The 12,186-nt window shown below is 41.3% G+C and overlaps 1 pseudogene; it reads right to left on the bottom strand.

The window, feature by feature from the left end:
- Nucleotides 1–8,349: 8,349 nt before the first annotated feature.
- On the bottom strand, nucleotides 8,350–10,529 carry LOC100593509 (annotated as a pseudogene).
- Nucleotides 10,530–12,186: the final 1,657 nt, after the last annotated feature.

Genomic DNA, 12,186 nt, shown 5'->3' with positions numbered 1-12,186 from the left:
GTTTTCCTTCTACCAGACAAGACCCTCAGCTGCAGGTCTGTTGGAGTTTGCTAGAGGTCCACTCCACACCCTGTTTGGCTGGGTGTCAGCAGCGGTGGCTGCAGAACAGTGGATTTTCATGAGACCACAAATTCAGCTGTCTGATAGTTCCTCTGGAAGTTTTGTCTCAGAGGAGTACCTGGCCGAGTGAGGTGTCAGTCTGTCCCTACTGGGAGGTGCTTCCCAGTTAGGCTGCTCAGGGGTGAGGGACCCACTTTAGGAGGCAGTCTGTCCGTTCTCAGATCTCCAGCTGCATCTGGGAGAACCACTGCTCTCTTCAAAGCTGTCAGTCAGACAGGGACATTTAAGTCTGCAGAGGTTCCTGCTGAATTTTTGTTTGTCTGTGCCCTTCCCCCAGAGGTGGAGCCTACAGAGGCAGGCAGGCCTCCTTGAGCTGTGGTGGGCTCCACCTAGTTCGAGCTTCCTGGCTGCTTTGTTTACCTAAGCAAGCCTGGGCAATGGTGGGCACCCCTCCCCCAGCCTCGCTGCCACCTTGCAGTTTGATCTCAGACTGCTGTGCTAGCAATTAGTGAGACTCTGTGGGCATAGGACCCTCCCAGCCAGGTGCGGGACACAATCTCCTGGTATGCCGTTTTCCAAGCCCGTTGGAAAAGCGCAGTATTAGGGTGGGACTGACCTGATTTTCCAGGTGCCGTCTGTTACCCCTTTCTTTGACTAGGAAAGGGAACTCCCTGACCCCTTGCGCTTCCCGAGTGAGGCAATGCCTCGCCCTGCTTCGGCTTGCGCACAGTGCGCTGCACCAGCTGTCCTGTACCCACTGTTTGGCACTCCCTAGTGAGATGAACCTGGTACCTTAAACGGAGATGCAGAAATCACCCGTCTTTTGTGTCACTCAGGCTGGGAGCTGCAGACCGGAGCTGTTCCTATTCGGCCATCTTGGCTCCACCCCCACTTGTGGACTTTATATTGTAGTTGGGAAGTGATAGAGAATGTGTAAAGAAGCAGAAAATAAATAAGTAAAATATATAGCATTCTTAACAGGTCCATAGGTGATAATATTTGCTTTAAAAATGCAGATACATCTCTGCAAGGAAATATTAAGACGAAGGCGTAGAGGGAGAAAAAGTGTTGGTGTGCATAGTCCTGTGGTAGAAAGTTTGACTTTGGGGAAGTTTGTGAGAATGGGAGATTGAGGGCATTGGGAGAGTACTGGGTACCTCCCTAAGGATGGGGGAAGAGGAAGACTAGGGAAGTGAAAAAGGCAGAGAAGAGGGAGCAAAGTCCTGAAGCCAATCAGTATTACGAAAGTTTGCCCTAGGTCTAGGATTGAGTAGGGGGAAGAAACAGGGGTGAAAGGCCTGTTGGGAGAGGAATATGGGATACTTACCAAGGGCATCCAAGAAATTAGGCAGAAGATGCTTCCTGGAAGATACTATCCCATGATACTTCTAACCTCTTCCTTTCCAACTGCAGAAGAAAAACAGTATGCAATATAATTTTTTAATTGTTAAGAGTCACTGTGTGGGAGTACAGCCTTCTGTGAGATGTGGCATCTATAACCCTGGAAATAGTCCTTTAACTTGAACTATAGAATTAAAATATCTTATGTCAGAATAATCATATTTAGAGAGCCTTACCAAAGAGTCTGTAGGTAGTTTGGAAACAGAGTAGCGTTTTTCGTCTCTCCCTTCCCAGGCTCCAGCACAAAGCCTGGATGAAGTGGCCAACAGGGACAACAAAAGCCTAGAAAGAGAAGAAAACTTCAGCAGGACTTCTACTGGAAATACCTTGCCTCCACATTTTTCTTTTATACTTGAGACTTTTACTTTCAAATTTATTATAACATTTTTCTCATTATAAAGTAATACATTTCCTTTATATACAGAATGCTTGAAAAATAGGGAAAACATATAACACATTTCTTCAGGTCATGCAACCTGCAAACCTATTAATAATAATTCATATTTCACTGATTTTTTTATCCTCCTTAATGCAAGTCCTCAAATCTCTGAACAGTTATTGTTCTCTCCTATCCCCCTTACTTCTAGACTGTGTTAAAAATCTGTATTAGGCAGAGTTCTTCAGAGAAAAGGACTAATTATATATATAAAACCAGGAATTCACTGACATGACTATGGAGAGTAAGAAGTCCCACAATTTGCCATTGTCAGCTGGTGATCCAGGAAAACTGGTAGTGTAATTCCACTTCAAGACAGAAAGCCTGAGAACTAAGGGACCCAGTGGTGTAAGTCTTAGTAAAAGGGTGAGAAAAATGAATATCCCAGCTCAGGTAGGCAAGCAGGAAGAAAAAGGGGTGAATTCTTCCTTCCTCTGCCATTTCATTCTATTTTGGCTCTCACTGGATTGAATAATGCCCACCTATACTGGGAGAGCAATCTACTTTACTGAGTCCACTTGTTCAAATGCTATCCTCTTTCAGAAATACCCACACGAGCACTCTCAGAAACAATCTGGGCACCCCATGGCCCAGTCACATTGACATGTAAAATTGACTCTCACAGAATCCCAAAGAGCAAGAGTCATGGACCCATGTTCATAATAGCTTAGGCCATTGTTTGTGGCATTTCGTCCATTCCCTTTCCACAGCTATGGTCACCCTCAATTGTGTCAGCTGCCTACAAAACTGGGTGATGGGATGGGACTCTTCTTTAAATGACCACTCAGAGCCCCACTCCCTCTACCTCCCCAAACACCCCAAACCCTCGCTAAGAAATTGGAGCTCTGGAACCCTTTGTTAGCCAAAAGGCCCTTGATGCAATTCAATCTCTGACTGGTTTCATGCAGAAATGTGGAGACCAGCATTATCCCCCAACAACCAGCCATATGTTCTTACTGAGGCAATAGGGCACTAGAAAAGAACTTCTTGTCTTCTGACTGTGGCTCCCATCCCCCTTGGCCTAAGCTCCATGCCAAAGGACAGGTCTTCAGAATATGTTTGCTGCCTCTTTAGTGCCTGAGCTCTGGGATTTTCCTATGAGAAAATTTATCTGACTCTTAATTTGCCCACCGCCATGATCCAAATGCTTTTGTCTCCTCAAATACATGTTAAAACCTAATCACCAATGCAATGGAATTAGGAGGTGGAAAGTGATTAGGTCATGAGGGAAGAACCCTCATGAATGAGATTAATTTCTTTGTAAATGTGGCCCCAGAGAGATGCCTTGCCCTTTCTATCATGTGAAGAGACAGCAAGAAGGCATCATCCAGGAACCAGAAAGCAAGCTCTCAGCAGACAATGAATCTGCCAGCACTGTAATCCTGCAGTTCCTAGACTCCAGGAATTATATTTCTGTTATTTATAAGCTACCCAGTGTATGGTATTTTGTTATGGCAGTCTGAATGGATCAAGACCACCTCATACCCCATCACCGCAACCCACACTACTATGCATAAACATCTTCAAATCCCAATAGCGGGCTCATTACAGGCTAGAGCTTGGACCCTTGCTACAAATACAAAGAAAGCAATTGATAAATAATTAAATCAAATTCAGAGATTGCCATTATTAACCTTTTAATGTTTTTCTTTCCTTATGGTGTTTCTTTGCATATTTACTATAAAATTGGGACTGTGTGTGATATGAATTGAATATACAGCTCTTTAAAAAAATTTAGGGCTGGGTGTGGTAGCTCACGTCAGTAATCTCAGCACTTCGGGAGGCCGAGGCAGGCAGATCATGAGGTCAGGAGTTTGAGACCAGCCTGGCCAACATGATGAAACCTCATCCCTACTAAAAATATAAAAATTAGCCAGGTGTGGTGGCATGCTCCTGTAATCCCAGCTACTCGGGAGGCTGAGGCTGGAGAACTGCTTGAACCTGGGAGGCGGAGGTTGGAGTGAGCCTAGATCACGCCACTGCACTCCAGCCTGAGTGACAGAGTGAGACCCCATCTTGGGAAAAAAAAAACAAAACATAACAACTTAGGTACAGACTATTGAATGCATCATGTCTTTGGTTGTAGAATACTTCATCATTGATCATCGATGTAAGCAAGGCTCTTTTCTATTATAATTATAAGTACAATAAAATAACAATAACAATAACAATTACCATTATTTCTTTCTGACAAAGATACTTCCCTGCTAATTTTGATATATGAAATACGTTGTACTGATATAAATTGTTTTTGATATATGCAATATATTGCATTCCTTTATGTATATGTTCTTTTTTTTTTTTTTTTTTTTTTTTTTTGAGATGGAGTCTTTCTCTGTTGCCCAGGCTGGAGTGCAGTGGCATGATCTCAGCTCACTTCAAGCTCCACCTCCCGGGTTCACGCCATTCTCCTGCCTCAGCCTCCCGAGTAGCTGGGACTACAGGTGCCTGCCACCATGCCCAGCTAACTTTTTGTATTTTTAGTAGAGACGGAGTTTCACCATGTTAGCCAGGATGGTCTCAATCTCCTGACCTCGTGATCTGCCCGCCTCCACCTCCCAAAGTACTAGGATTACAGACGTGAGCCACCACACCTGGCCTGTATGTGTTCTTTAATATTCATTTTTCCTAAAATCTTATTCTGTCCTTCCCTTTTTTCCACTGAAATCTATGTTTTTCATATTTATTGATGTGTGCATCGTCAAGTTTTTGTCACTATATAGTATGCATTTACTACATTTTGCTTATTATTTCCTCCAGTGTTGACCATGAGGGTTACTCTGACTTCCCCTTGCCACAGTCATTGTCATGACAGACATCTCTTATGTGTCCTCATAAGGGCCTGTGTAAGAATGTCTCTGCAATACATATCCATGTATGCAATTAGAAAGTCATGGGACCTTGACTATCTTAAGTACTACCATATTGCTTTCCAGTGTTATTCAAGTCTCCATCTTCCCACTTTATTATAGACCCCTTGTATCACGTGCTCTTCTAATTTTTTGCTATTATGGTACCTGTAAATCAGTATATTTTTATTCATATTTTTCTGACTGCTCTGGAATTCTGACATCTTTTCATAGAATTGCCAACCTCTGATGCTTCTTGTTCTGAGAAATACACATTCATAGATTTGCTCACTTACGCTATTTTTGCACTTAACATTATCTCTTGAATATTTTTCTCATAATATCCATGAACATTATAATGGATTTATAATATTCCATAATATGCCATATATTGTTTAGCCATTGCTCTTTTATTAAGCCTTTATGTGGTTTCCAATTTTGACTAACTCTGATAAACATCCCTGTGCATACTTTCTTGTCTACAAGCATGCTTATTTCTTTTTGACTGTCTTGGGAGAACGACTGATTCAAAGGACATGAAACAATTTAAATCACTTAGTACATACTGCCAAATTACTTCCCTGAAAGGTTTCCATTACATTACAGTTTCATTAAGAGTGCATACAAGTACTTATCTTGCCATATACTCATATTTTCCAAATCATCACCAATCTGAGGCATGAAAAGCTCTAGTTCATTTGTGCTTAAATTGCTCACTAGTGACACCTGAACCTATTTAACATAGATTAGAGATTTGTATTTCTTCTTTTGTAAATTATATCCTAGGTTCTCCAGGCTCTTTGCGCTACATTGTTGATTTGCAAGAGCTCTTTACATAAATAGTATTTACTGATATTGCTTTCCATATCTGTGGCATATGGTGGTAGTTCTAATACTTGAGAAGATGGCAGTTGTTTGGAGCTTGTCTTTTGTAGGTGGCTAAGAACAGTGGATTGCAAGAATGCCACTAGATAGCTGCAAAAGCAAGATAAGTAGCTGGAAACAGTGGAGGAGTTTCAGGTAACACTTTCCAGCAGTAAAATAATTTTCGATGAGCTGCAAAGTGTCTACCGGAAGAGCCGACTATTGCCTCTCAGTAGAGAGGTGCCAGGAATCCCCTCTGCTCCACATCTCAGCTCATTGCTTCATCTTACTACTGTTCATACGTGACTGCATTAGGAAACTCTCATCGACTACGGAAGGCCCAAGGCCTTGGAGGGAAAGCAGGAATAATGATGAGTATTCGATAAATTCAAACTTTAAGACAAAGGCTGTAGGCAAACGCTGTATTTTCTTAATATCTGTTTTTAATGAGAGTTACAGATCATTCCATTTTATGTAGTTTCCAAATCAGATCTATTGTACCATAAACCTATTTGTAATTCTCAAGCAGCTAAGAGCACGGCACACCTTGTTCTCTGGTGTGTCAAGTTTTGCTGAAAGCCAGTACATTCACCTTCAGAGGAGTCTTGAAAATATGTCAACAGTGCTCCTGTTTGCACTTAAGGCTGGACATGTATAAGGCTAATCATAGAACAATGTAACTGTCATGCTGCAAGGGCCACTGAAATCCCACCTGTCTCTGCTTCACTTCAGGGATTTTTGTCCCCATTCTCCTGAGACAGGAAAGTAGTCATTTAACCGATAACTGTTTGCTAAGTGGTTTCAGAATAGATAGCCTGTGCTAAATAGTGCTTGACACTTGATTTCTCTTCAAATCTTCAGCTGGGCAAATGTCTGCCCAGTCCCAAGCCCCTCTTTCTTGGATACCAGGTGCAGAACCTATACGCAAGTCTCCAGAAACTTTTAAAGGTTAGATGTTTCCTATAGGGCAATCAAAAGTAATTTTCACTACTTGTGTGCACGTCTTTCTGTGTTCCAGAGGGAAGATGTTCGTATGCCTTGAAAAGCTGGATGAAATACTATCTCATTTCTATAAGCCTGATTCACTCTGATCATGCTACTTTTATGTCATGGCTTCAAGTTCTTTATCTAATTACTGCATGTCCTCATGGGTGTCTATAGAGGGGGAGGGGTGCTTTTTTTTTTTCTTTTCCTTATTTCTCTAAGAAAGAAAGGTGTGCTTTTCTTACTACAAGGCTGCAGTAACCAAAACAGTATGGTACTCGTACCAAAACAGATATATAGACCAATGGAACAAAACAGAGGCTTCAGAAATAACACCACACATTGACAACTATCTGATCTTTGACAGACCTGACAAAAACAAGCAATGGGGAAAGGATTCCCTATTTAATAAATGGTGTTGGGAAAACTGGCTAGCCATATGCAGAAAACTGAAACTGGACCTCTTCCTTACATACTTTCAGACTGTAAATGTACTTATTTAAATTGTAAATTATAAAAGTACAAATTAAATTAAATTAAATTAAAGGTACAATGTACAATTTAAATTAAATTGTACAATTAAATTGTAAAGGTACAATTTACTTATAATAAAACGCACAGATTTTAAATGTAGTTTGAAGTGTTTTGACAAATGCATGCATCTGTGTAACTACCACTCCAACCAAGATCTAGAATATTTCTATCACCCTGTCATCTTCATGCTCATTCTAGTCAATTCATCTTAGTCCCTGACACCTTGCTTTCTATAACCGTATTTTAGTTTTGAATGTTCTAGAACTTCATAGAAATAGAATCACTCAGCATTAATTCTTTTGTACTTTGTTTCGTTTGCTCAATACAACGCTTCGAGAATTAATCTATGTTGTTGTATCAGCACTTCATTATTATTGTTATTATTGTATTTACGTTAAAATACCACAGTTTGTTTATCCATTAAATTGTTGATAGGCATTTGGGTTGTTTCTAGTTTTTGCTTTTTATGTCATTTTATGGACATATATTTTATCAGGACATAAAATGCATTAACTATAAATAGAAAGACTAATGAGTAGGACTACTTTAAAAGTAAGAATTTCTGTTTATCTAAAGGTGTACTAAGACAGGGAAAGGCAAATTGCTGCGTGACAGACAATAACTGCAATACTACCAAGAATCCATAACCAGAATATACAAATAATTCCTACAACTCATTTCATTTATTTTAAGTAAATATCTAGTAGTATAATTCCTCTGCCTTAGGTTAAGATACATTTGCTTTTATTTAGAAAAATGAATAAAACTACTGAACCGTTTTCCCAAGCGTTTGTACTGTTTTGTAGTCAGCAATGTATGAAAGTCCATGCTCCACCTCTTGGCCAACATTTGGTATTATCATCTTTCATTTTAACCATTCTAGTGAGTATAAAGTAGTATTTTACTTTGGTTTTAATTTGCATTTTCCTGATAACTAAAGTGTTGAGCACCTTTTCATTGCTTACTAGCTATTCATATGTCTTCTTTTTTTGTATAAAACGGCATCTTCTTCATTTTGCATAGATTAATTTCAGAACAAAATAAAAAAAGCCCACAATACACAACATCCAATCCTGTTGTCAGCTTAGGGAGGAAATGGGGCTTGATGCCCTTGTTTCCTGCCTTAGATACAAGGATGTGAGAGAAAAAAACACTAGGGATAATTGGAGTGAGGCAGCTGGGACAGGGCCACTCAAGGCTGTGGTGGGATCTCTGAGAACACTACACAGAGCGCACAAGGTTTCCAAGCGTGAACTCCTGATCTATTCCTTCCATGTGAGACACATCCTCATTGCCCTCAAATGGGGGGATCTCATCAGGAACAGTAGCAGTGGGTTCCTCTGCTGTCACTTCATCTTCATTGATACCTAGACCTAGCTTGATCATGCAGATGTAGTTGGAGTGGGTCTGTGGATCCTCAAGGAAGGAGCCAGAAGAGCAGCTTGGTTTTCAACAGCAGCACCACCTGGTCCTTGGCAGCCTTGTCGTTCTTGTCTGCCTCAGCCTTCTGCCACAGCCTCTCCACAATGGTGTGGTCACATTGATCTCCAGGTGCTCTTTGGCCATCGTGTAACCCATCATAGAGTTGTCCCAAAGTGCCTGGGCTTTCACAATCTGCTCCATAATGGCTGTCAAGCCATAGATGGTAGTCACAATGCAGCAGGTGAAGACTCAAGTCTATTGGAAGCTGTCAGCTTCTTAGCCTTCTTATCCAAGATTATTTTCATGAACTTGCAGAGGTTCTCAGGCTTCACCTTGAACTCTTCCATTTTTTTCTTCTCCTCCTCACCCTCAGGTAGCTCCAGACCCTCCTTGGCAACTGAGACGAGGCACTTCCCACCAAACTCCTTGAGCTGCTGCATGCAGTACTCATCAGTGGGGTTGGTCGTATACACTACCTCAAAGCCCCACTTCCGCACTCAATCCACGAAAGCAGAGCTGGCCACCTGTTCGTTGCTCTCACCAGTGATGTAGTAGGTGGATTTCCGTGTCTCATTCATGCAAGAGACATATTCTAACAGAGATCCCATCTCCAGACTGGGAGCTGTGAAAGTGCAGCAGCTCAGACAGGTGTCGCCAGTTAGGGGAGTCCTTGGGGATTCCAAACATTAGATTTTTAGAGGATGCCTCATAGAATTTCTTGTAATTCTCTTTGTCTTCTGCCAACTCAGAGAAGAGTTCAAGGCACCACTTAACAATGTTTCTGTGAATGACTTTCAAGATTTTGCTCTCCTGGAGCATTTCTCAAATGTTCAGGGATAGATCCTCAGAGTCAACCATACCACAGATAAAGTTGAGATCCTCTGGTATCAACTCATCACAGCTGTGCACGATGAACACATGAAGGACGTAGAGTTTGATGGTGTCTTTATTCTTATTGTTCTCAAAGAGGTCAAAAGGAGCCCGTTAAGGGATGAACAACAATGCCCTGAATTCCAACTGACCTTCTATAGAGAAGTGTTTGACTGCCAAGTGGTCTTCCCAGTCATTAGTGTGGCTGTTACAGAATTCTCCATACTCCTCCTGGGTGATGTAATCATGGTTTCTTGTCCAAATAGGCTTGGTCTTGTTTAGTTCTTCCTGATCAATGTATTTCTCTTTGATCTTCTCGGTTTTCTTTTAATTATCCTTACCAGTGTCATCCTCATTTGAACCCACATTTTCAATCTTGAGTCTTTCCTCATTATCTTTATCTTCCTATTATTTCTTGCCTTTCTCTTCCTCTGTCTCATCATCACTGATTTCCTTCTCTCTTTCTTTCCTCAGATAGAGGGTGATGGGTTAGCCTATGAACTGTGAGTGCTTTTTCACTGCATCTTTGACTTATCTCTCTTCTCAGTACTCTGTCTGGTTTTCTTTAAGGTGGAGGATCATTTTGGTACCCCTGCCATGGTCAGCACATACAGTGAAGGAACCCCCACCAGAAAACTCCCAGGCTCACTGTTCATCATCATTGTGCTTTGTGATCACAACCACTTTCTCTGCCACCAGATAGGCAGAATGAAAGCCAACACCAAATTGACAGTCATGGAGATGTCTGCACCAGCCTGAAGAGCCTCCATAAATTCTTCAGTATCAGACTTGGCAATGGTTCCCAAATTATTTATGAAATCAGCTTTGTCATGCCAGTGCCTGTGTCCACCAAAGTCAGAGTGCATTCCTGAGGGTTGGGCATGATGTCAATTTTCAGCTCTTTGTCACTGTCCAACTTGTAAGTGTCTGCCAGGCTCTCACAGAGAATCTTGTCCAAGGCATTAGAAGCATTAGAAATCAACTCTTGAAGGAAAAATCTGCTTGTTGGAATAGAAGATATTGATAATAAGAGACCTGAGTTGGGCAATTTCTGTCTGAAAGGCAAAAGTCTCCACCTCCTCCTCTCCATGCTGTACTTCCTCAGGCATCTTGAAAAGCCTTACAAGTACTAGAGAGCAAGGTGGGTTGGGACTGTCCCACATGCATGGGGCACCAAGGCTGTGCAACATTGACTTCGAGCCCATATGTCTTCCTTTGAAGTGAATGGTCTTTTCAAGTCTTTTGTACATTTTTCAAAATGAGGTTATTGTCTTTTTTTTTTTTTTTTTTTTTTTTTTGAGACGGAGTCTCGCTCTGTCACCCAGGCTGGAGTGCAGTGGCGCAATCTCGGCTCACTGCAAGCTCCACCTCCCAGGTTCACGCCATTCTCCTGCCTCAGCCTCTCCATGTAGCTGGGACTACAGGCGCCCGCCACCACGCCCAGCTAATTTTTTGTATTTTTAGTAGAGACGGGGTTTCACCATGGTCTCGATCTCCTGACCTCGTGATCCACCTGCCTCGGCCTCCCAAAGTACTGGGATTACAAGCGTGAGCCACCGTGCCCAGCCAGAGGTTATTGTCTTTTTATTATTGAGTTTTAAGAGTTTCCTAATATACTCTGGATAAAAGTTATTTGTCAGATATTTGTGTTACAAATGTGTTGTGTTTTGCTATTTTCTTAATTTTGTCTTTTGATGAGCACACACTCATACACATACATACAGTGGAATACTGTAGTCTTAAAAAAAAGAAAATGCTGTCATTTACAGCAACGTGGATGCAACTGGAGGACATTATGCTAAGAGAAATAAACCAGGAACCAAAAGACAAATACTGTATGATCCCATTTATAGGCAGAATCTAAAAAAGTCAGTCTGGTAGAAACAGAATAGAAAGGTGGTTACCAACGGCTGGGGGAAGGGAGAGAGATGGGGAAAGGGAAGATGTCCATCAAAGGATACAAAATTTCAATTAGACCAGAAGAATAAGTTTTAGTGATCTATTGCACTGCATGGTGGCCACAGTTAATAATGTATTATAGATTTCAAAATTGCTAAAAGAATAGATTTTTAGTATTCCATGGTATATATGTTCCACATTTTCTTAATCCAGTCTCATTGTTGGACATTTGGGTTGGTTCCAAGTCTTTGCTATTGTGAATAGTGCCGCAGTAAACATACGTGTGCATGTGTCTTTATAGCAGCATGATTTATAATCCTTTGGGTATACTATGCAGCCATAAAAAATGATGAGTTCGTGTCCTTTGTAGAGATATGGATGAAGCTGGAAACCATCATTCTCAGCAAACTATCACAAGAAACCAAAACCAAACACTGCATGTTCTCACTCATAGGTGGGAATTGAACAATGAGAACACACGGACACAAGAGGGAGAACATCACACACCTGGGCCTATTGTGGGGTGGGGGGAGGCAGGAGGGATAGCATTAGGAGATATACCTAATGTTAAACGATGAGTTAATGGGTGCAGCACACCAACATGGCACATGTATACATATGTAACAAACCTGCACGTTGTGCACATGTACCCTAAAACTTAAAGTATAATAAAAAAATAGATTTTTAATTTTCTCACCACCAAAAGAAAGATAATTTGGCACTATGATGTGAATACCCCAAAAATGATGTGTTGCAAATTTGATTCCCAGTGAAGTAGTGTTACACGGTGAGGCCTAATGGGAGACATTCAGGTTGTGAGGGTTCCACCCTCACAAATGAATTAATTCCCACTGTAAAAGGGCTTCA

Source organism: Nomascus leucogenys, chromosome 5 (genome assembly GCF_006542625.1).
Source record: "Nomascus leucogenys isolate Asia chromosome 5, Asia_NLE_v1, whole genome shotgun sequence".
NCBI lineage: Eukaryota > Metazoa > Chordata > Mammalia > Primates > Hylobatidae > Nomascus > Nomascus leucogenys.
Note: the sequence above shows the minus strand (reverse complement) of the source record. Positions and strands in the feature narration are given on the sequence as shown.